Source organism: Staurois parvus, unplaced genomic scaffold (assembly GCF_062004578.1).
Source record: "Staurois parvus isolate SC_StPar_1 unplaced genomic scaffold, SC_StPar_1.0 ptg000006l, whole genome shotgun sequence".
NCBI classification, from domain to species: Eukaryota; Metazoa; Chordata; class Amphibia; order Anura; family Ranidae; genus Staurois; species Staurois parvus.
This window is the reverse complement of record NW_028317802.1, coordinates 4,076,499-4,102,451: the sequence shown is the minus strand read 5'-3', so window position 1 is coordinate 4,102,451 and position 25,953 is coordinate 4,076,499.

Below are 25,953 nucleotides of genomic sequence, written 5' to 3'. Positions count from 1 at the left end.
GTTAAATCATAATTCCCCAGGAGGCCCCGCATAGCCTTTGCACCATGGGCATCAGGCTTAGAAGGGTCAGTAAGGGGGCTTTTGAATAAGCTAGCCTCCAACTATAGCCAGCCTCCACACTCACTTTGAACTGCTGCCTTGTCCATAGCAAGATTATTTTTTTTATGCTGGGCTTCCATTTAAAAAAATACTTTTGTTTCAGGGGGTGCTACTTTAAGGTTTTCATTTTTTTTTTAATGAAAATATTGTTTTCTATTTATTGTTTATAAGACCCTTCTTTAACTCACATTCTCAAAGCACAACATTCACTTGTTACTGACCATCTGTTCTTGGAGATGCTTTTTCTTGACAGCATGCCATTGCATCATTTGGAATAAAAGAAAAACTACCGTATTTGCCGGCGTATAAGACGACTGGGCGTATAAGACGACCCCCTACTTTTCCTGTTAAAATATAGGGTTTGAGCTATACTCGCCGTATAAGACTACCCCTCTTCCAACGCGCCCCATCATTGGTGTCAGTGGGGAGGAGGAATAGTGCCCCATCATTGGTGTCAGTGGGGAGGAGGAATAGTGCCCCATCGTTGGTGTCAGTGGGGAGGAGGAATAGTGCCCCATCGTTGGTGTCAGTGGGGAGGAGGAATAGTGCCCCATCGTTGGTGTCAGTGGGGAGGAAGAATAGTGCCCCATCGTTGGTGTCAGTGGGGAGGAGGAATAGTGCCCCATCGTTGGTGTCAGTGGGGAGGAGGAATAGTGCCCCATTGTTGGTGTCAGTGGGGAGGAGGAATAGTGCCCCATCGTTGGTGTCAGTGGGGAGGAAGAATAGTGCCCCATCGTTGGTGTCAGTGGGGAGGAGGAATAGTGCCCCATCGTTGGTGTCAGTGGGGAGGAGGAATAGTGCCCCATCGTTGGTGTCAGTGGGGAGGAGGAATAGTGCCCCATCATTGGTGTCAGTGGGGGAGGAATAGTGCCCCATCGTTGGTGTCAGTGGGGAGGAGGAATAGTGCCCCATCGTTGGTGTCAGTGGGGAGGAGGAATAGTGCCCCATCGTTGGTGTCAGTGGGGGAGGAATAGTGCCCCATCATTGGTGTCAGTGGGGGAGGAATAGTGCCCCATCATTGGTATCAGTGGGGAGAAAAGTGCCCCATCATTGGTGTCAGTGGGGGAGGAATAGTGCCCCATCGTTGGTGTCAGTGGGGAGGAGGAATAGTGCCCCATCGTTGGTGTCAGTGGGGGAGGAACAGTACCTCATCGTTGGTGTCAGTGTGGAGGAGGAATAGTGCCCCATCGTTAGTGTCAGTGGGGGAGGAATAGTGCCCCATCGTTGGTGTCAGTGGGGGAGGAGGAATAGTGCCCCATCATTGGTGTCAGTGGGGGAGGAGGAATAGTGCCCCATCGTTGGTGTCAGTGGAGGAGGAATAGTGCCCCATCGTTGGTGTCAGTGGGGGAGAGGAGCGGCTGCTCCTTCTTTCAGTTCGGCCGCTTGATTTTCGCGGGGCCGTTCGGCTCCGCCTCCTCACCGGTGATTGGTCGCCTGTGTGCCTTTCCAGTGCTGGCGCCCAATCACCGGTGAGGAGGCGGAGCCGAGCGGGCGGCGGGACCATCGAGCGGCCGAACTGAAAGAAGGAGCAGCCGCGCTTCCTGGACCGGATCGTCGTGGGACCGGGACCGGAGCCAGGTAAGGTACAGCAGCCCCTCTGCCCACCCCTGTACTTGGTGTCCGTTGGAGGAGGAGGGGGGGCGGCGCCGCCCCTCGAAAAAGTGCAGCACCGGCGTATAAGATGACCCCCGACTTTTCAAAAGATTTTCACGGGTTGAAAAGTCGTCTTATACGCCGGCAAATACGGTAAGTGTAAAAACAGTATGCAGATAAGCCACCTCAAGCATTTACATATAATCACTCTGTCGGCCTCTAGGAGTGCAAAGGCACATCTGTACTCCTCTCTAAAACCCAGCTAACATGCACGTCTGCTCTTAATTTATCAATTCCACTGCTTTATGCTTTTCTCCAAAATGGAGACTCCTAAATATAAGACTGCACTTTACAGAGGAGCCTTGGCGAGGCAGTGCAGCTTCCACATATATTTGAAAATGTGTGCAACTAAATCCTCTGTTTTTAATGTACATTGTTAGACAGTGCCATTTTGTTTTAATTGTAGGCTAGCTGGTAAGTGTGCTGGAAAATCATTTGTTTGTTTGTGCTTAAATTTGGGTAATGCCTGGACATACACTCTGAGATATAATTAGCCCTTCCAGGATTTCTAGTTTGGCACTTCAGCTGCAAAAGACAAAGCAATATGTTTATGTGCACATATCTGGTAGGCCATTCTTTAGGTAACATAGTTTTTCGTTTTGTATCTTATGTACTATATATATTTCAAGTTAAGTAATACCTCCCCACTAATTCCATTTAAGCCACACCCACTTTCTGTGTGAATGCAACAAAGGTTAGGTGTGTTTCTAGGATTTTGAAAACTCTGTGGAAAGTGAGAAGAAATTGCATTTTAGACCCTGGGTAGCCTTGATGTTTCTTGTCCCTTTATCACCTCACAATATGATCTTCACCGCCGTCTTGCTATTTCACCACAGCTGTTCTAATTTTCCTGTTCCAACCCTTTTACAGACAGATGCATTTCTGCTCATGACCACAATGCCTTCATCTTGCACAGCATTATTCATATATATTTCTAATTCTTGTTGTCATGAGTACATTAGCATAGAATGCACTTAATCACCAGCTAACACTATCAAGGAGGACTGAAAAACTGCAAAAACAAAGCAAAAAAATAAAAAGCAAACAAACAAAACCGTACAATGCAATGGAAATACTCTAATTTAAAACTAATCATCTAAAAGGAAGAGAATGACAGTTTTTCACAGCAGGAAACTGAGCTAATGTTTTCAAATAAAAATATAACAACTGCAAGTATCAATTTTACCAGACTCAGCATGGGGTGAAACTAAAAGCGACAGAAGGACTGAACTGATGGTACTGTATAAAAGTGTGGGAATGAATTTCAAGGCACTATGTCTGGTCTGAATGTTATCAAGAATAAAGTGAGCTGTATTTCGAGTAGGAATCGAGAGCACTGAGAGATCTTATAAAGCTAAATGAAGGCTTAGTAAAGGATAAAGTAGGGTATTTGGGAGTTGTGGGAGCATAGAAATGTATGCAGATTAGAAATGGTGTAAACAAGCTGATTTACTGTAATGAATGTTGGTATTTTGTATTATTAATCTCATGATAGTTATATAAAGCTGCTACTTTGTATTCACAATAAACTATGGCATGGAGAGGAGAGGTTAGAAGAGGGGAGGATAAACAGGAAGGTAAAGGAGAGAAAATGAGAGAAGATGAGAGGTGAAGATGGGAAAGTTTAGAGGGAGGGAAAAGAAAGAAAAGAAAAGGTGAAGAGACAGCTTTGAAGAAGAGAGGTGAAAACAGTAGGGGGGGGGGGGGGTAAGAGAGGAGGGGAGGAAAATACAAGAAAGAGGAGAGGAAGGGATAAAGAAGAAAAAAAAGGAGAAAAGATAGAGGTAAGGAGAGAGCTTAAAGTGGTTGTAAACCCCTTTATATACCCAGTGAAGTGATTGGTCTCAGGTGATACACAGAGATGATACAAATCCTCCTACATACGTTGTACCTGTTTATTTGCAGTTTTCTGTACTCTTCATCCATTAAAGTCCAGAATTTATAAAGCTTGTCTGAGCTTGAAAAAGACAGGGAGCAGAGAGATGACATTACACACTGCAGAGCTTCGTGACGGGAGCTCTGAAAGCTGATAGCAGGGATGGGATGCACCCCCTACACACAACACACAAAAACTGAGCTGAGGCTGTCAATCACAGGCTGTGTGCTGAAGGTCTCTGCCCTGTTACCTTTTTTTTCCATGGTGTCAGGAAAACTTGTCAGAAATGATTCATGCCGGTAGCAGAGAAAGGAAGCAGCAAACAGAAATGACACTTAGTGATCTTAATTGAGACAATCACTCACTATAGAGGTATATGCTTTGTTCATATTTCATGTCTGAGGTTTACAATGGATAAAGGATTTAAGGATAAAGAGAGGAAAGGGAGAAGAGCTGAATTCAGGAGTGGAAAGAAAAGAATAGGTGAGTGGAGGGGAAGGGAGAGTTGAGGGAAGGGGAGAGTAGAAGGGTGGGGGTGGGGGGTGAGAAGTGGAGAGGAAAGATGAGGGGAAATGGAGAGAAGGAAATGAGAAACAAGAGGGGAAAGGAGAGAAGATGAGAGAGGAGGGGAGGTGACAGCAGAAAAGAAGAGAGGGAGAGACAAGTTTGTAAAGGATAAAGAGAGGAGGGGAGGGAGGAGAGGAAAATAGGAGGGAGAAGAGATGTAGACAGAGTGGAGACACAAATAAAATAAATTCCAGCAGAATTACTCTTTTTTATATCGGTTTTAAAAATATTAGATACATTCTACTAAAGAGAAATTTGCTAACTTTTTTTTGTAATTTTATATTTGCAGTAAATTTTTTATTAAGTTTTACTTCATTGAAATTAAGGGTAGGTATTTTACAATTACTGAACACAAAAAAGATAAACAACTTCACTCAAACAATTGTAAAGTACCGCACCACCTATCCATCATGCATTCACATGTTACATACATAGTTACATAGTTGGTAAGGTTGAATAAGGACACCAGTCCATCCAGCTCAACCTGTGAACCATATGACCATTTAGTCAAAAAAAGGAAAGGAAATATTCTCCAATGAAAGTTGTGGGAGCAGACATGACTATCACTCCTTCCTCCTAGTTTCAACATGAAGCATCCAGTAAAATATGTATACTGTATATATTATAATCATATACTGTATTTTAAATATATATATATATATATATATATATATATAAAAATATATCTATCTATCTATTTATCTATATACAGTTGCAAGAAAAAGTATGTGAACCTGTTGGGATTACATGGAGTTTTGTTGAATTGGGCATAAAATGTACTCTGAACGTCATCTAAGCCACAACAATAGAAGAACACAGTCTGCTGAGCATAATACTACACAAACATTAGATGTTGCCATGGTTAAATTGCACATAACATGTAAACATTCACAGTGCAGGGAGGAAAAAGTATGTGAGGATCTAGCTTAATGACTTCTCCCAGAGCTAATTGGAGCCGGGAGTGAGCCAACCTTGACTCCAATCAGTGTGATGATATTGGATGTGTTGCTGACAGCTGTCCTGCCCTTAAAAAACACACACCTGTTTTGGGTTTACTGGTTTCAAGAAGCACTGTCTGATGTGAACCATGCCTCGCAGAAAAGAGCTCTCAGAAGACCTACGATCAAGAATTGTTGACTTGCATGAAGCTGGAAAGGCTTACAAAAGTATCTCCCAAAGCCTTGATGTTCATGTGTCCACGGTAAGACAGACTGTCTACAAATGGAGAAAGTTTAGCACTGTTGCTACTCTCCCTAGGCATGGTCGTCCTGTAAAAATGACTGCAAGAGCACAGCGCAGAATGCTGCATCAGGTAAAGAAGAATCTCAGAGTGTCAGCTAAAGACCTACAGAAATCTCTGGCACATGCTAACATTTTTGTTGACACATCTACAATAAGGAAAACAATAAACAAGAATGGAGTACATGGGAGGACACCACGGAGGAAGCCATTGCTGTCCAAAAAGAATATTGCAGCACGTTTGAAGTTTGCAAAAGAGCACCTGGATGTTGCACAGCACTACTGGCAAAATATACTGTGGACAGATGAAACCAAGATTGAGTTGTTTGGGAAGAACACACAACACTATGTGTGGAGAAAAAAAGGCACAGCACCCCAACATCAAAACCTCATCCCCACTGTAAAACATGGGAGGGAGCATCATGGTTTGGGGCTGCTTTGCTGCCTCAGGGCCTGGACGGATTGTTGTCATTGATGGGAAAATGAATTCCAGAGTTTATCAAGACATTTTGCAGGAAAACGTACAACCATCTGTCCGCCAACTGAAGCTCCGCAGAGGATGGGTGATGCAACAGGACAATGACCCAAAGCATACAAGTAATTCAACAAAACAATGGCTGCAACAGCACAGAATACGCCTTCTGGAGTGGCTCAGTCAGAGTCCTGACCTCAACCCGACTGAAATTCTGTGGCATGACCTTAAGAGAGCGATTCACACCAGACATCCCAAGAATATTGCTACACTGAAACAGTTTTGTGAAGTGAAGTGATCCAAAATTACTCCAGATTGTTGTGCAGGTCTGATCTGCAACTACAGGAAACGTTTGGTTGAGGTTATTGCTGCCAAAGGAGGGTCAACCAGTTATTAAGTCCAAAGGTTCACATACTTTTTCCTCCCTGCACTGTGAATGTTTACATGTTATGTGCAATTAAACCATGGCAACATCTAATGTTTGTGTAGTATTATGTTCAGCAGACTGTGTTCTTCTATTGTTGTGACTTAGATGACGTTCAGAGCACATTTTATGCCCAATTCATGCAAAACTCCACGTAATCCCAAGGGGTTCACATACTTTTTCTTGCAACTGTATATATATATATATATATATATATATATATATATATATATATATATATCCAAAACTAGTTTAGAGGCACTTATGGGTCATGCAGGGGAGGAAGATCAAAAACAGCAGTGTTTTTATTGTCAACATTTCGATGACGCTCAGTCCATCTTTCTCAAGACACTACAACATGGAAGTGAACAGACTAAAAAAACCAACAACATCCCCTAGTGATGACCTCACACAGTGCAAGGGTTAAAAGACACATACACGGAAAAGGTAAAAAAGATCACCAAAAGGAATCAAACACAACAATTCATCAAACAAAGCAAAATATGCAAAATCCTAGCTGAAATCAAGCAGAAGAATCAGTATAGTATAGCACCTAAATAGCACAAAATGACATAGATCCACAAAAAACACAGACAGTGCACAAAATAGGAATACGTACAATCTACATATTATGAATCAATGTTTCACAACCAGAAAGAAGAAACCTGAGGACTCAGATATATGAATAGTTTGAGAAATGATGGTGGAAACCCAAAGACTAACACCACTAGGAAAAAGCATATCATCAAAAACAGAAAAAGTGAGTATGGAAATCAAGTGAGGTTTCTATTAAAGAAAAAGAGTTTGGACACCCAGAACACCACACAGAAGAATCAGTCTAATATAGCACCCAAAAAGCAAAAAATAGCATACCATAGCATTTAGCATATACTGTATATGTCAAAATGTTTGTCAAAGAGATTAGGGTCAGAGCTCCTAAGTATAAAGAAGGCCATCAGTGAGGGAGCATAATTACCATTAACTGTTCTTCTCATCATTTCTCTATCAATCAGCCCTAAAGCACCAACAAGTAGTCAGCCAGATGCTCCAAAGGCCAGAGTACTTGGTGTCATTCTGGACTCCAACCTATCCTTCCAGCCCCAAGTCCAATCTTTAACAAACTCGTGCAGACTCCACCTCCGCAACATTGCTAAAATATGCACGTTCCTAACCCCAGAAACCACTAAACAGCTCATCCACTCCCTCATCATATCATGACTCGACTACTGCAACTCCCTCCTCACTGGCCTGCCTCGCCGCTGGCTATCCCCGCTTCAGTCGATCCTGAATATGGCTGCCAGACTCATTCACCTTTCCAACCGCTCCTTCTCCGCCACCCCCCTCTGCCAATCCCTCCACTGGCTTCCGATTGTGCAATGGATCAAATTCGAAATCCTAACATTGACGTACAAAGCCGTCCACCACACTGCCCCGAAATACATTACTGACCTAATATCCAAGTACCACCCACCACTCCGCTCCTGACAAGACCTCCTTCTCTCTAGTTCCGTGGTCTCCTCCTCCCATGCCTGCCTCCAGGACTTCTCCAGGGTGTCACCCATCCTCTGGAACTCCCTGCCCCAACCCATCAGATTATCACCTACTCTCCTCTCCTTTAGGTGCACCCTGAAAACCCATCTCTTCAGGGAAGCATACCCCACCCCTTGCTAACTTGCCGACCTCCTCCACTCTTCCTACCACTCCATCCCCCAAAGCTATCTCCTCCTGTGCCACCATCCCCTCCCTCCTAGATTGTAAGCTCGAAAGAGCAGGGCCCTTGATCCCCTCATGTTTTGCATTGTATTGTTATTGTTCTGTCACATGTTGTGTCCCCCTTTGTAATGTACAGCGCTGAGCAAACTATTGGCTCTTTATAAATACTGTATAATAATAATAATAATAATAATAATAATAATAAAAAGCAATTGAGGCTTAGCTGTTCATTAAGCCCCTTTGGGGCCAAAGTTTGTAATTCATGGATCCTTTTCCTTTGTAACAGCAGATGATGGCTTTCATCCCCCCTAGGTAGCAGTGGGACATTGTCAATCACCATGCACTTTAAAGTTGGTATAGAATGATTCTGTTCCAAAACGTGGCGTGCTACTGGCTGGTTAGAAGTCTGGGAAGCAATTGCCTGAAGGATGGCACATCTGTGGTTGTTAAACCGATCCCTAAAGGAGGTAATAGTCTTGCCTATATAGTACAGACTGCAGGGACAGCAAAGCAAATATATCACATATTCTGATGTACAAGAAAGTCTGTGATTAACATACGCACGTTCTCCAGGATGTGCATGTCAAAAGAATCGACCATTCACCATATGGCAACATGTGGTACAATCTGGACAGCAGTAACAGCCAGGTTTGCCAGGGCTGAGCCAGGTGGATGTTTTAGTAATGGGTAGTGCATCAGAAGATCTTTCAAGCTTTTTCCTTTTCAATAACTCATGAGAGGCGTATTAGCTAATTTTAAGCTTTGATTGCTAGAAATGATTGGCCAACAGGAATAAACCACATACTTCACTATATGACTCTCACCTGAAAAACAAGTAGGAAAAAAGATTTTGTTCTGTGGGATATTGTCCCGGGGACAGATTGGTGTTAGTCTTTGGGTTCCCGCCATCATTCCTCCTCTGCAACTATTCATTCTTATCTGAATCCTCAGGATTATTCTTTCTGGTTGTGGAGCATTGATTTACATTATGTACATTGTACGTATTCCTGTTTTTGTGCACTGTCTGTGTTTTTCGTGGATCTATGTCATTTTGTACCATTTAGGTGCTATACTAGACTGATTCTTCTGTGTGGTGTTTTGGGTGTCCGGAGCCTTTTTCTTTCATGGAAACCTCACTAGGGTTCCACATTTACTCCTTCTGTTTAGGATAACATGTTTTCACCTAGTGGTGTTAGTCTTGGGGTTCTCACCATCATTCCTCCTCTGTAACTATTTATATAGCTGAGTTCTCTGGTTTCTTCTATCTGGTAGTGGAGTATTGATTTATAGTATGTATATTTGTATGTATTCCTGTCTTTGTGCACTGTCGGTCGTTTGTGTGGATTTATGGTCTTATGTGGGATGCTATTCACACTCCTATAATTGTTTACTGTTGGGTCTCCGTCAGAGGTCATGGGTCTTACAGCAGGACAATGACATAAAACACATGTCAAAAAGCACCCAGAAATTGTTTAATACAAAGTGCTAGAGAGCACTGAACTGGCCAGAGTCCAGATCTCAATCCCATAGAGCACCTGTGGAGAGATCTCAAAACAGCAGTTAGGAAAAGGAAACCTTCCAATCTGAGACCTGGAGCAGTTGGCTAAAGAAGAGTGGTCCAAAATTCCAGTAGAGAGGTGTAAGAAACTCGTTGATGGTTACAAGAAGCGATTGATTTCAGTTATTTTTTCCAAGGGGTGTACTACTAAATATTATATTGAGGGTGCCAATAATTTTGTCCACTCCATTTTTGGAGCTTTGCATGGAATATGTCAAATTTGACTTTTTGTTTCTCCATTTTATTTTGTGTCACACCAATACAAACAAAAGAAATGAACATGAGAATGCCTGAACATTTGTAATAGCAATAATTTTCTGGGCAAAGTGATGCAGTATCTGACAGAAATGCAGGGATGCTAATATTTTTGGCCATGACTGTATATATAATTTGCTTTTACTTTTCGGTCTTCTACCAAAATTTCTCCAAACCTACAATTAAACAAATGTTGTTTCTTCTGTATCCGCTCTTCTTCTTTTTCAAAGCACCACAAGAATACAATTATACTTATCTTTCTAATTTTAATATCAATAACGTGTTCTGATCTAATCTGCCAAGAATTTTGAAGTCATGAGTTTATAAGAGATATAAACTGTAATTACTAGATTCAAATTCTTAGAGTGTATACAAAGTCTAAGAAGAGTGTTTGCAAAGAATTGCTATTTATTCTTCCACATATTCAGCTCTCTGCATGTTTGTGGGTGGGTTGACAGGTCCTGGGAGTTATAGAATATCAAATGGGGGGAGGATTCAAATCAAAAAAATTTAATGAGTAAATGTAAATGCTGCTGTTTAGAATCTGACTTTAGTCCTGACCCCAGACCAGCATTCCTCATTCATAGATACAATAAACTGATGCCTTATTTAACCCACCAATACTCACCCAAAAACAAGCATGGGTTACATTTTTTTAAATTAAAGCTGAACTCAATGGCAAACATAATTTCTCCCTTGAAGAGGGGTTGTGCCCCTTGCAATGGATAAAGGCTTGTAAGACCGGTCCTGGCACTCCTTTCTACCTTATGCCCTGATAGTTTCCAGTTCTCTGACATCATTAAGGCAAATACATAGCCTATAGCTTTACACTACCAGAGTGCTGGGGAGCAGAGAAGAGCACTAGCTTCGGAGAAGTGGAGGCTAAAAAAAGTTAATACTTTGCACACCAATTTTTTTTTTGCCTCTGGATTGTATTCAGCTGTTTTAAACTGCAGGTTCAATCGGGACTGTTCCACCTTCACTACTAGGGATGATCAAATCTGCATTTACAGCAAATCTGAACAATCTGCAGTCATTGGATGTTTGCTGTAAATTGCCAATCTGTTCTACCAGCAAAATGATTTGCTCAGTGAATAGAAAATACATCCAAAGGAATCCTTGGCAATTTACTTCTATACAACATTCCCCATGCAGGGAATATATGGAGTTAGCTCAGCAACCTCAGTGTCTCTGCTGACCTTCTTTAAACAGCACTACCAGGATCCAATACAACATGAAAAAATATGTGACAAACGTCCCCCTTTCCTGTGACACAATAGCCCTAATGTCAGGACCTTGATCACCTGCTGGTGACACTGTAGTTCCCAGAGCAGAAGGTTGTAGTTCCTGTGTCCACCAGTGAGTCTCTCTCAGCAGATTCAGCAGATCTTAGTAATCAGTCCTCACCTAATGTTGGCTGCTGGGAGGGTATTTAGTTCCTCCTCTACATTTCTCTTGTGCTTCAGTGTTTTGCCCTGCTAGTCAGGTACTGCTTGCTAATTTATCCTGACCCTGCTCCTGATCTTACTCTTGCCTTGCATCCTGTACCCTGCATGGATCCCTGCCACCTAATAAGGAAATACTATACCTCTTTATTTGGTTTATTAACTGCTATCCTTATAAGTAATAATACTTTCTTATTTAGGCTATTAGATCCACAGGGTGCAAAGACATACCAGAGTTCAGTGGTAAGATTTAGGGAACAGGGGGAACCATTTTGTGCTCTGCAATGCCTCAAGTGAAATAGTAAGAGGTATAATTGACTCCATTATTTATGCCTGGTAATTTCTGAATATTTGTCCGACAAAGCAAATATCTATGTAATTATCTACTCTCCTGTGTTATCGACAAAGCTAATTTCCAGGATTTACTAAAAGCAGGTCACAACCTTCAGAGTGAACACCACCTGCAGTCTTGGAAGCAGAACAAGTACTGTTCTCCTGTTCATACCTACCACGTCTCCTAGTCCCACAGTGACACTAACAGTTTTAGATTATAACTCCAGTGTTTTAAAAAACTCCAATCACTTCTCACAAGTTCAGCACAGGAGGAAGAAAGATTGTTTGCAGCTTAGTGCTAATATGGCTCATTCATGAATTCATTAAAGAGGTGCTGCAGCTTGGAGTATGGTTATTCACTATCCTTTCTACATATGGGTCAAACTGAAACAAGCTGTTTCCCTGAACCTGCTTTGCTCACTATATTTTTCTGAAGTTTCCAAGCTTTGGATTTATTAGCATACCGATAGGGAATAAAATGTAAGCAGGGATAAAGCATTAGATTCTAAATAAGCAGGAGAGTGAAACAGTGGGGCTTAAGAGTTTATGTTTGGTGCATTGGGAATTCCTGTGACAATCTCTGTTTTTAATGCTGCTGTATTCGTGGTGGGATGCTTGGTATACTTACCCTATGGCCCAAGGCCTCCATTTAGGATTGGAAAAATGTTTTAATCATTAAAGAATGGATTTTTAGGCCCATGCCCAACCTTTACCTGGGCAGCCAAAGTATCTTGTCTTGGTCACCAGCAGAAATCAGCAATTGGTTCATATAAACCTAAGTTTGTGACATTTGGCCAATCTGTGGCTATGAAATGTTCATAAAAAATCACCGATTTGCTTCAGCACTGAACTGATTGATTCAGGAAACTGGTAAAGAGGTCTAAGCAGAGTGCTATAGAAACCTTAATGTACAATAGAAGGATGGATTTAAATGTCAAATGTGGGCATGGCCAAGTTTGTGTAGTTTTAAGGGATGACAAGGTGCCAATATAGCTTGCGATGACCAGTGATCCAGTACTTCAGTCTATACCTTCACCAACTGGTTGTCTTTTCCAGATATCATCCCACTATGCAGTCTAGAGTCTGAGAGAACCGCACTGCTGGACAGAAAGTGTTCATATCACCAAAGCAGCAACATAGACACCCAAAGAAGAACTCTTCTCCACTGCAGTGAAGGTGATAAAACTTGGGACTGGCGCATGGCTACCAATTAAGGTAAGTAAAATGTGCTTCTAGCTTAGGATTTTTTCTAATATAATTACTAATTACGGGGCAAAGGGCTTGGGGGGTGTTCATTTCTAGTATTGCACTTTAAACCTAAGTAAAGGATAATAACAGTAATTTTCATTTATATAAGTTCTGTATTCTGTTCTATATTGATACACAGTCACAAAAGTTTGAAAATGAGTAGCTAAGGGGGAATAAAGCACATTTCTTTCTCGTGAAAAATAAGGACAATACTTAACTGCTGATTTGAATAAACTGGTAATCAGAAATCTGAAGCTAAAAAGCAGTCATTTCCTTTCCTTGCAGCGCTTACTCCCGTAAGAGCTGCTGTACACTTGCACAGGGTCTTTCCCAGTGAATTGCCCCGCAGCCAGGTACACAAACACAGTCATTCTTTTCCTCAATAACCAGTCTAGAGGTGTTTTTTTTTGTTTTTATTTTTAAGAACTTGGATAGGATTGATGGAATTGAGTGGGTTACTCAAAAAACATAAACTATGTACAAGCTGAGGACAGTGATTTCCTTTCTATAAATCTGAAGCAGAATTCCTTGCATATAGCAAACTGTGAACTTGGCTTTGTAATAGAAACAGTCAATAGCACACGTTATTTCCTTCAGAGAGAATTATATAGACTATGCTCTTCAGAACTCCAGCCAATGTTCTCTTTAGCTGGCTTTCTAGCTCAAACGGGGTGGCAGCAGCCAAAAAAGACTCTCTCACAGCAGCCTGTAATCATAGAATGTCCAGGGACAGTTGGTTGCCTACTTCCAACTTCCAAGTGACCCCTTTCTTCAATGATTTCAGACTAGATCATCAGCAGGCAGCCACTCAATCAGCTCTTTGCACTTGAAGCCTCACAAACAACAAGTACATGGCAGTGTTGCCCTGGACTGATCCTCAGCAGGAAGAAACCCAGAAGCCCAGTCTCTCAAAATAGTTATGCAGTTACCCAAAAGTCCTCAGGGTCCTCCTCCCTGAGATTGGCCAGGTCTACATAAATATTCATACTGCCATCTGCATAGCTCCACACCTATGTTACAGAGAATTCTACAACTATCTGGAAAGCAGAGAGAGCTATCTGAGAACACTCAACTGACCTAATTAACATTGAGTAGAGCTAGATTTTCCACACTAATTACAGCAACACTGGTTACATTGAGGCAAGCTAACTTTACAGTTGCAAGAAAAAGTATGTGAACCCCTTGGGATTACGTGGAGTTTTGCATGAATTGGGCATAAAATGTGCTCTGAACGTCAGCTAAGTCACAACAATAGAAGAACACAGTCTGCTGAACATAATACTACACAAACATTAGATGTTGCCATAGTTTAATTGCACATAACATGTAAACATTCACAGTGCAGGGAGGAAAAAGTATGTGAACCTTTGGACTTAATAACTGGTTGACCCTCCTTTGGCAGCAATAACCTCAACCAAACATTTCCTGTAGTTGCAGATCAGACCTGCACAACGATCTGGAGTAAGTTTGGACCACTCCTCTTCACAAAACTGTTTCAGTGTAGCAATATTCTTGGGATGTCTGGTGTGAATCGCTCTCTTAAGGTCATGCCACAGCATTTCAATAGGGTTGAGGTCAGGACTCTGACTGGGCTACTCCAGAAGGCGTATTCTGTGCTGTTGCAGCCATTGTTTTGTTGAATTACTTGTATGCTTTGGGTCATTGTCCTGTTGCATCACCCATCCTCTGCGGAGCTTCAGTTGGTGGACAGATGGTCGTACGTTTTCCTGCAAAATGTCTTGATAAACTCTGGAATTCATTTTCCCATCAATGACAATAATCCGTCCAGGCCCTGAGGCAGCAAAGCAGCCCCAAACCATGATGCTCCCTCCGCCATGTTTTACAGTGGGGATGAGGTTTTGATGTTGGTGTGCTGTGCCTTTTTTTCTCCACACATAGTGTTGTGTGTTCTTCCCAAACAACTCAATCTTGGTTTCATCTGTCCACAGTATATTTTGCCAGTAGTGCTGTGGAACATCCAGGTGCTCTTTTGCAAACTTCAAACGTGCTGCAATATTCTTTTTGGACAGCAATGGCTTCCTCCGTGGTGTCCTCCCATGTACTCCATTCTTGTTTAATGTTTTCCTTATTGTAGATGTGTCAACAAAAATGTTAGCATGTGCCAGAGATTTCTGTAGGTCTTTAGCTGACACTCTGGGATTCTTCTTTACCTCATGCAGCATTCTGCGCTGTGCTCTTGCAGTCATTTTTACAGGACGACCACACCTAGGGAAAGTAGCAACAATGCTAAACTTTCTCCATTTGTAGACAGTCTGTCTTACCGTGGACACATGAACATCAAGGCTTTTGGAGATACTTTTGTAACCCTTTCCAGCTTCATGCAAGTCAACAATTCTTCATCGTAGGTCTTCTGAGAGCTCTTTTCTGCGAGGCATGGTTCATATCAGACAGTGCTTCTTGAAACCAGTAAACCCAAAACAGGTGTGTGTTTTTTAAGGGCAGGACAGCTGTTAGCAACACATCCAATATCATCACACTGATTGGAGTCAAGGTTGGCTCACTCCTGGCTCCAATTAGCTCTGGGAGAAGTCATTAAGCTACGGCCTCACATACTTTTTCCTCCCTGCACTGTGAATGTTTACATGTTATGTGCAATTAAACCATGGCAACATCTAATGTTTGTGTAGTATTCTGTTCAGCAGACTGTGTTCTTCTACTGTTGTGACTTAGATAACGTTCAGAGCACATTTTATGCCCAATTCATGCAAAACTCCACGTAATCCCAAGGGGTTCACATACTTTTTCTTGCAACTGTACCTAACCAAAATCACACACAGCTCTACTAAACATAGTGAGGCAGCACTAAATCTAACTAATCCTAGCACCTATCTAGAAGGGTGCTACATAAAAAAAAAAAAAAATATATATATATATATATATATATATATATATATATATATAGTTCCACTATTGCTACAATTTTCTTTACTCTAGTTTTTATTAGTTAGCCCCTTTGTGGCTAATGTATTGTATATCTACGTTGCTCAATATATCTCTACCTGACAGCTATGTATACAACTCTCTGTTCTCTCCAGCAGTCATACTTACAAAATATCTGTCAGTTCTGCTTATATATCATCTTCTTCAAATAGCAGCCAGATATATCTTTCTTGACCTCCATACAGCAGTGACCATTAGCTAAGGCGGTAAAGGGAGATACATTTATTTTACAGTTCCTAGCAGGCTTAGCTCTAGTTAGTGGAATCATAGCACTCTCATCATGACCTTTCACTATGGATCGGACATACCAAGTACTGTTCTCCTAGTCCCACAGTAACATTCTCAGTTTTAGATTATACCTCAAGGGTTTTTCAAACCTCCAATCACTTCTCACAAGTTAGGAACAGGAAGATTAAAAATCATTTGCAGCTTAGTGCTAATATGTCTCATTCATGAATTTATTAAAGAGGAGCTGAAGCATAGAGTAGGGTTTTCCACTATCCTTTCTACATATGGGTCAGTCTGAAACAAGCTGTTTCTCTGCACCTGCTTTGCTCACTATATTTCCTAAGTTCCTAAGTGTTTCTGTGCTTTGGATTTACTCGCATACCAATAGGGAATAAAATGTGAGCGAGGATAAAGCAGTAGATTCTAAATAAGCAGGAGGGTGAAACAGTGGGGTTTAAGAGTTTATGTTGGGTGCATGGGGAATTCTAGTGACAGTCACTGTTTATTAATGCTGCTGTATTTGTTGTAGAATGCTTGGTATACTTACCCTATGGCCCAAGGCCTCCATTTAGGTTTGGCAAAATGATTACCACTTGATTCCAAATCACGTACATGTACGTCATTAAGTTGTTCTACCGGGATGATGCCTGCAGCTGCACACATCCTCCCAGTACTGTTTTTTTAGAGCCGACAGTTGGCTGTCTTGTAATAGTAATCCGAGCAGCTAACTAGCTGCTGGATTGCTATTACAAGCAGCGGGAGGGAACGTCCTCCCCCCCCCCACCATCTTCCTCTGCTTTAATGGGCTGTCGTGTCCCACCGGGAAACCTGGTCGACCAGCCTGGCACTTCTGTTGAACAAATAATGGAGCTGCTCTGTTCATCTCTATGATTTAGGGAACTGGGAATGATGAACTGATTTTACACTGGAATTGGAAGTAATATAAATAAAAAAAAAAAACATTTGATCACACCAATCTTGGTGTGATCAAATGCTTTTAAGGGCAGAGTAAGGCTGGCCATACATTATACAATTTTTTTGAGATTTTTGGTTTAGATTTACCAAACACCATATAATAGGAGATCAAACCTAACAACACTTTCAATAGTATCCAATTAGGCAGGCTCTTGCACTACATAGTTGAAGGTAAATCTAAAGGAAATTGGGAAGAAATTGGACAGAAAATTGTATAGTGTATGGGCAGCCTAAGGATTTGGGGTCTTACTGACCTTAGATCTCTCCATAAAAAGTACCTGTCACATTCTTATTTCTGTCACAAAGGATGTTTACATTCCTTGTGACAGCATTAAAAGTGATTAAAAAAAAATTGAAGCAACAGTGTAAAAATAAAAAAAAAATAATTAAGACATTTAACAAAAAAATTTAAGTGCTCCTGTCCCCACATGCTTGCACGCATGCCTTTTGTCCCACATGAGTGAGGTATCACCGCAAACGTCAGGTCATGAGCAGTAATTCTAGCTCCATACTAGCTCCATACCTCCTCTTTTAATCTAAAGTGGTAACCTGTAAAGGCTTTTAAAATGTTGCGTATGAATAGTAAAATTTTTGTTGTTTGTTGCCGTTGTACAGGTATGCATAATTTTAAAGCTTGACATGCTTGGTGTCTATTTACTCAGCGTAACATCATATTTTATATTTGACCAAAAATGGGTTATGTATTGTGTTTTTTTTGCGTTAAAATTCAAAAAAGTGTATTTTTTTCCCCAAACACTGCATTTGAAAAACCGCTGTGCACATATCGTGTGACATAGCAATTGAAACACCTGCCAATTTATTCTCTAGGGCCTCTGTTTTAAAAAATATATAATGTTTTGGGGTTCTAAGAAATTTTCCAGCAAAAAATACTTATTGTTACATGTAATCAAAAAGTACCATAAAATGCTTGGTCTTCAGGTGGTTAAAGAATGGATTTTTAGGCCCATGCCCAACCTTTACCTGCACAACCAAAGTATCTTGTCTGGGTCACCAGCAGAAATCAGCATTTGATTCCTATAAACCCGAGTTTGTCACACATTTGGCCAATCTGTGGCAGTGAAATGTTAACTGCAAATCACCAATTTGCTTCTGAATTGAAGTGATTCATTCAATATCCTGGTAAAGGCTAGAGGTCTAAGTATAGTGCCATAGAAACCCTTATGTAGAAGGATGGATTTCAATGTCAAATTATGGGCATGGCCAAGTTTAGTGCAGTTTTAAGGATAAGGGGGTGCCAATATAGCTTGTGATGACCAGTGATCCAGTACTTCAGTCCGTACCTTCACCAACTGGTTGCTTTTTGCAAAAACTTGGGACTGGTGCATCACATGACCACCAATTTAGGTAAGAAAAAGGTGCTATTAGCTTAGAATGTGTTCTAACATAATGATTAAAGGGCTTAGGGTCCTTTCACACGGGCGTTCCATTTTTTTTCATCAGTTCAGTATTAATGGATGCGGACATTAACCGATGTAAATGGATGATCATCCGTTTATATCCGCTGGTCCATAGAAATACATGGGTGTCCATTTTTCATCCGTAAATGGAGAAATGAAAAACAGACATACGGAACGGCAGTTTGAAGAGCCCTTAGGAGGGTGTTAATAAGAGTTCCACTTTAAACTCAAGTAAAGGATAATAATAGTAATTTTCATTTATATAAAAACTGTTCTAATACACAGTCACATCCAGATAACAGTTGGAAAACAAAAGTTTGAAAATGATTAGAGGCTGTGGGGGAACAAAGCACATTTCCTTCTTACATTCTGATTTTAGCAAAGTGATAGATATCTGAATCTAAAAAGCAGTCATTTCAATTTCTAAAAAAAATAAATATGATAAAAAAAATATGATGAAACCTAAATGGATAATTTGGATGAAGCTTCATTTTTGCTCCAATATTCTTTATTCTAGCTTTTATTAGTCAGCTCCTACAGTATGTGTCTAATGTACTCTGCAACTACTTTATAGATACACCTTGCTAGTACCAGGTTGGTCCCCATTTTGCCTTCAGAACTGCCTTAATTCTTTATGGCATAGATTCAACAATTTGTTGGAAACATTCCTCAGAGATTTTAGTCCATATTGACATGAGTTACTGTTGCCTTTCTATCATCTCAAATCAGTGTGCCCATTCTTCTCTGACCTCTATCATCAACAAGGCATATTCGTTCACACAACTTCACCTCACTGGATATTTCCTCTTTTTTGGACCATTCTCTGTAAACCCTAGAGATGACTCTGTGTGAAAATCCCAGTATATCAGCAGTTTTTGAAATACTCAGACCAGCCCATCTGGCACCAACAACCATGCCACATTCAAAGTTACTTAAATCCCCTTGTATGTCTAAGATGCTCAGTATATCTCTACTAACAAGCATGTACATTACTAGATTTCACTGTTCTCTCCAGCCGCCTTAATGACAAAATATCTGTCAGCTCTGCTTATATATTATCTTCTTCAAGCAGCAGCCAGACATACAGTATATATATTTCCTGACCTCCATACAGCAGTGACCATTGGGTAAGGTGGTACAGGGAGATACATTTATTTTACAGCTCTAGTTAGTGGAATCATAGAACTCTCTTCCTGACCTTTCCCTATTGAACATATATACCAACAGCCGCATTTGTAGCTGTAAATGTCTTACTGGCAGCCAAAGACCCAACACATAAATTAGCATTTACATGATTTTCTGTGTGTAGTGAGCCCTGGCTGGGAAAGAAACAAGATGGTTCCCTATGCATTTCCTCAATGAAAAAAACAGTCTCTTATTTAGTATAGTCTATATATGTTGCAGTATCTCCCTTGGTCATTTCTTCTCTCTTCCCAGGGCAGGTGTTCCCTATTTTTAAGTATTCCTAAAAATGGACAGATCCCTGTTCTTGTTTGCCTGTCCTTTCTCCCTCTCTCTCTATCCCTCTCTCTTTCTCTCAGTACCTTCTAGACAGATGGCAGGCTTTCCACAGCATTTCCATTCATTTAGGCCCCATGCACACTTGAGATACAAATCACTTGTTTCCTTTTTTTTGTCTGCCTCTAATTGCCACTCCATGTTGGCCTATGTGCCCATGCACACATTGGCATTTACAAGAGTCTAGAAGCATGGGAATTTAGAGGCAGGAAAAAAAAAACATCACTTGTACGTTCAAGAGAGGACCGTTTGGGCAGGAGAAAAAAACACCAAAACACACCTAAACATAGGTAAACGCAGTTAAAGGTGCCTAAGGGCCAGGCACGTTTAGCTCTTGAGCAATATTTCATTTTAATGGCCAGAATAAATTAATATCCTATTCAATGAGATAAATAAGTGCCCAAGTGCTTGATGTGCCTAAACGGGTTTGCACAAAAAGTGTCAAATTTTTGAAGCTGCTTTTCTCCCGTCAGGACAAAAGTGTTTATAAAAGCCCCAGTGTGCATGAAGCCTTAATGTACGTCTCATGCAGTCTACTCATCACCCTAAACTCAGTTCTCTAAGTCAGGGAATGTTTTGCATAAACAGTGGTTATAAGTAAAAACCTAGCACAACAGAGGAGCCATGGCACTAACTTTGGATTCTTTTTGTTGATCCTGTGCAATAATAGAACACAGTGTCTTCATGAGGATTTAGCCATGACTGTGAATGCTGGAACCCTATAAATGATAGGTACGTCTTACTGGGGCAAGCGTAGTGAGAAAGAGGAAAACAGACCTCACATCTTTATACTAAAGGTTTTATAAAGGCTCAGTCAACTCTGAACTAGGTGCCTGAGCACCCCAAGAACTCTTTGAACAATGAAGCTGAGATGTGAGACATTCCACAACACTGACTAGTGTGCACAAATAGCCATGATAGGGTGGCACAAGTTGAACAACAAAGGTGTTTCTTTGATCTGAACAGCCTGTTTTACATTACTACCATGACCTAGCTAAGCAAGTATTACCCCCAGCTGTTGTTCTGTTTGATACTGTAAGTATTAAAGTGGAACTATAGTCAGAAAATTAAGTCCTACTAGATCACTTGAGGCTGGCCACTTTTGCAGGTATAGCTACAGTGCTCAGCATAAATGAGTGCACCCCAACAGATTTGTCAGAAAACCTTTACTTTCCTTTTAGAATCAACATTTTTTTATCAGACACTATTTTACAAAATACTTCTACAAATGCAGGCCATTGATTGCAAACAAGATTTGTTAATTTGCACAAACAAAAAAGTATTTTTCCTAACAAATTAATTCAAGATCATGTTACAAAAATGAACACACCCCAATGAAAGTCTTAGTAGCAAAGCTAGATTTTAGACAACAAAATCCTAATTAGTCAGAATACTGTGCCAAAAGTTTTACAAAAATTGAACAAAGATGGAACTGCAACCATCTCACAGAGACATCCAGGACATCCACAGAAGTTAACACCTCGACAGGACCATCTTCTGATGAAAAGGGTTGAAGAAAATTGCCAAGCAAGTTCACTGCAGTTAGCTATAGAAGTAGAAAGCAAAACTGGGGTGATTGTTTCCCATGACACAATAGTATACACTGCAGAGGAATGAGAAAGAACAGGTTGCGCTAAATGTATGCAAATCAATATATATCAAACAAACTGCTTATAAATAAAGTCCAAAAAAACACAAAGTTCAAAGTGTTGTGATGTTTTAAAATACCAGAGGTGTTCAAAGCAAATATCAAGTGAATCCACCACCAAAATAGGTTAAATAAACTCACCAGAGCAATATGCTGATCATGTTATAAATCTGCATATAGCGCTTGTTGCTCTGGGAGCGATGATCTGGGAGTTTTTAAATCTGGTCTCCAGGAAGTAATACTCTGCAGGACTGTGTATCATATATATCCACTTCAAGGATTCAGCCACCAAACTTTTTTGGGATAATCATATCGCCACTCGAGAGAGAAAGTAAAGACTCATGGTGCAGTACGTACTAACAACATACAATTTAATAAAAAAAATGTACTTACAACAAAAGGTGTCTGTGCTGACACCAGCATAAACAGCGTGATCAGTATAAAACATACAACGCAAACCCAGCTTGGCTTGCGCATGCGCCGTACCAGCGATCCGGAAGCGTCCTGACGTCACATCCAAAGGCCCCGCCCTACGCATTTCGTCATAGACGTCCTCACGGAGTGGATGGATGTGAGACATCAGCACTTCATTAAATATTCACTGCACTTAAAGCAGACAGCTGATTTTAATGAGGATAAATGCCCACCGCACAATCTTATCATAGTGAATAGCCTCCGCATCCACATAAAACATTCTTATAGCAATAAAAACAATAAATAACATAGGGGAAAAACCTCAACAGATCCTAAATGAAATAAATGGATCTACAATAGCAGGATAAATATAAAATGTCAAATCCGAACATTTAAAGGGCCAGTATCAAAAATGCAACATTAAAGCGGAACTCTGATGATCAAAGAATGATCCATTCAATATAATGATATATCAACCTAAAATTTAAAAATTTGTGAGAAAGCAGTTAAGGTCAATGTCCACATTCAACCCATTGGGTTTTAGGGAATTTAGTTCATAAATCCATTACATTACTTTTTTGGAAATTTCATTAATTAAATCAGTACCTCTCCAATGGGGCTTAGCCATATCTATACAATAAAAGGTCAGAAAACTCGGGTCACAGTTATGTTTTAATTTGAAATGTCTCGATACACTGTGCTTATCAAACCCTTTTTTGATGTTACCAATGTGTTCACCTATTCTAGTTTTTAGACATCTCCCTGTATGTCCCACATATTGAAGATGGCATGGACATTCCAAAATGTAAACTACATGCGAGGAATTACAAGTAATCAGGGAATTGATTTTATATTCTTTATTGGAGCAAGAGGAATGAAAAACATTTATTTTCTTTCTGGATTCCTTACAGACCGTTCTGCAGAGGAATGGCATGCATGGGTGTCATCCACGTAGGAAGCCTCTCCTAAAGCCCATGTCAAAAAACCCTGCTTAGACTTTTCCAGTGCCCATGCTGAAAAAGAAGAAGACTACTGGGACTCTGTACTCTGGAAGGACGAGACCAAGATAAATGTTTTTGGAAATGATAGCTTCAAAACTGTATGGCGTCACAAATGTGATGAGTACAAAGAAAAATGCATGGTGCCTGCAGTGAAACATGGTGGTAGCAGTGTCCTTCTGTGGGGCTGCATGCATGCTGCTGGTGTCGAGGTGCTGCATTTCATTGATGGTATCATGAATTCACAGATTTACTGCTCTATATTAAAAGAGAAAATGCTACCATCACTCCGTGCCCTTGGTCGTGGTGCACTCTTTCAACATGACAACGATCAAAAATCTAAGGCCACTGTTGCATTTCTGAAGAAGAACAGGGTGAAAGTAATTCAGTGGCCAAGTGTGTCTCCTGATCTGAACCCAACTGAACACCTATGGGGAATTCTGAAGAGACAAGTTGAGCATCACTCTCCATCCAGCATCCAGGCTCTAAAAGAGGTCGTTCTTGTAGAATGGAAAAGACAGATGTTGCAATATGTTGCCAACGTGTTCATTCCATGCCTAAAAGACTTGGTGCTGTCCTTTACAAATCATAGAGGTCATATAAAATACTAGTTATACTAATTTGAGTAAAACTGAACATTTTGTAATCTAAGTTATCATTAACCTTACTTTCATGTAGTGAGCTAAAAAAATGTTCTATAAAACTCAGTTTTGTCAAAATTTTGGAAATTGTTTTTGTGTTCATTGAGATATTGATTACAATCTTACTTTTCAAAAGGGGTGTACTCATTTATGCTGAGCACTGTATGTAAAATATTGAAAATAAGTGCCTATATTGTTTAACCCCTTCCCGTCCATCTTTTAGCAATAATACTGCTATGTGATTTTGCATTTCTGGGTATTCATGGCCTCAGCTGTCAGTCACCGGGTCCCGGTCGGTGATTACTCGCAAGCACCCAGTGATCGAGGAGCATTACCAACGGAATAGAGAACTGTATGTAAACAATAACATTCTCTCTCTTGTCAGCACCTGCACACTGATTTGCATGGCTCTGCATAGCAGAGCCATGAAAGCAGTGTGCTTACAGTTGAAAGCACACACACAGCACAAAGTAAAACAACACACAACACACAGTTAACCCTTTGATCGCCCCACATGTTAACCACTTCCTGCCCAGTGCCATTAGTACAGTGTCAGTGCTTTTTATTAGCAGTGATCACTATATTGGTGTCACTGGGGATGTCAGTGACACCAATTCAGTTCCCCCCAGTGTCATAATGCCTGCCTCAGTCCCGCTATAAGTCGCTGATCGCCTCCATTACTAGTAAACATAAAAAAAAAAAAAAAATCCCAGTATATAGACCATCATTTCTAAACGCTATAACTTTCACGTAAACCAATTAATTTACACGTATTTGGATTTTTCTTAGCAAAGACATGCAGCAGAATACATTTTGACCTAAACTTATGATGAAATTTGCTTTATTAAATTTTTTTCTGGGCATGTTTAATAGCAAATTGTAAAAATATTGTTTTTTTTCTCAAAACTGCCGGTCTTTTTTTTTATAGCACACAAAATTAAAAACGCATAAGTGATCAAATAACTCTGAAAGAAAGCTCTATTCATGGGAAAAAAAAGGACGTAAATTTAATTTGAGTGCAGTGTTGCATGACCATGCAATTGTCAATTAAAGTAATGCAGCGCCATAACGCAAAAAATGGCCTGGTCAGGAAGGGGGGTAAATCCTCTGGTGGGCAAGTGGTTCAAATCCAGTAATACACTGTCTCACCCTGCTCTGCACATGCTCAGTTCTTTTTATTTTTTAGCACTGTGCCAATTTTGTAGAGGCTGATCTGCTGACAGCGTAAAGATTTAACACTCTTTAGGACTATTGGCCTCAGCAAAATGGCAGCCTCCAGTAAGAAGAAACAGGAACAATGCTGGAGGCAATTTACAGAACACACAAATTTTGCAGCAAAATTATTAATGTGGAATGTATGTTCCTTGCTAAAGAACATGATTTTTAAAATTCCAATTTAAGTGATAACTGTCCGTTATCTGATCGAGAATGTTTTGCTACCTGAGCTGTCTATTAATTTTTATATGTATCACAATTGCATTGAAATAAAAGGAGGCTATGCATGGTGAAATGGCAAGAAACCTGCTCTAAACCTGGACATACAATATTTATGAGACTATTTGTAATTTCAATTCTGAGGCCGAGCAATCAAAAAGGCGCATAGCAGAACAAGACTGATTCCTGTATGATATGACTGCCCATGAGTCCATTAAAAAAACAAACCCTGATATAGTGTGATCAATGAGTGAACAAGGGCACTGTTTTGGTCTTTAGGGCTTTTTTCACACAAGGAACAAGCTCTGAAAAGTGATCTGCATGGATCACTTTTCAGAAATAGGTTTAACGCTGGTTTACAGGCAGAAAGACCTCCTGAACATCTCTTTTTCAATCCAAAGGGAGATTTTACATTGAAATAACACTCTGAAACAGCTTTGTTTGGCACATGTTTGCATAGTTCCATTAAGTTTAATTGGTGCCTTTGCAGAAATAATGCCCCCTGAACACTACATGCTGAGTTAAACTAGCCTTCTGCACCACAAAGCTTCATGAACATGCTAGTCTACACGGCTCCATTTGGCAGTAAGGAAAACATCAGACGTGGGCATCACTACCACCCTCTGCTTGGTTAAACATGACCTCTGAATTAGAAAGGAATTAACCCCCTAACCCCTTCCAACCCCCCTGTGCTGTGCAAAAAAAAAAAATATTCACACACCTGCAATCCAGATTATCCATGGTTCCACTATTTACCTGCAGCACACCCTGTCCCATGTTGCCATCTTCTTCTGACATCACCAGGGTACCAGCTGTCTCTTCCAGGTTCTGTAGTG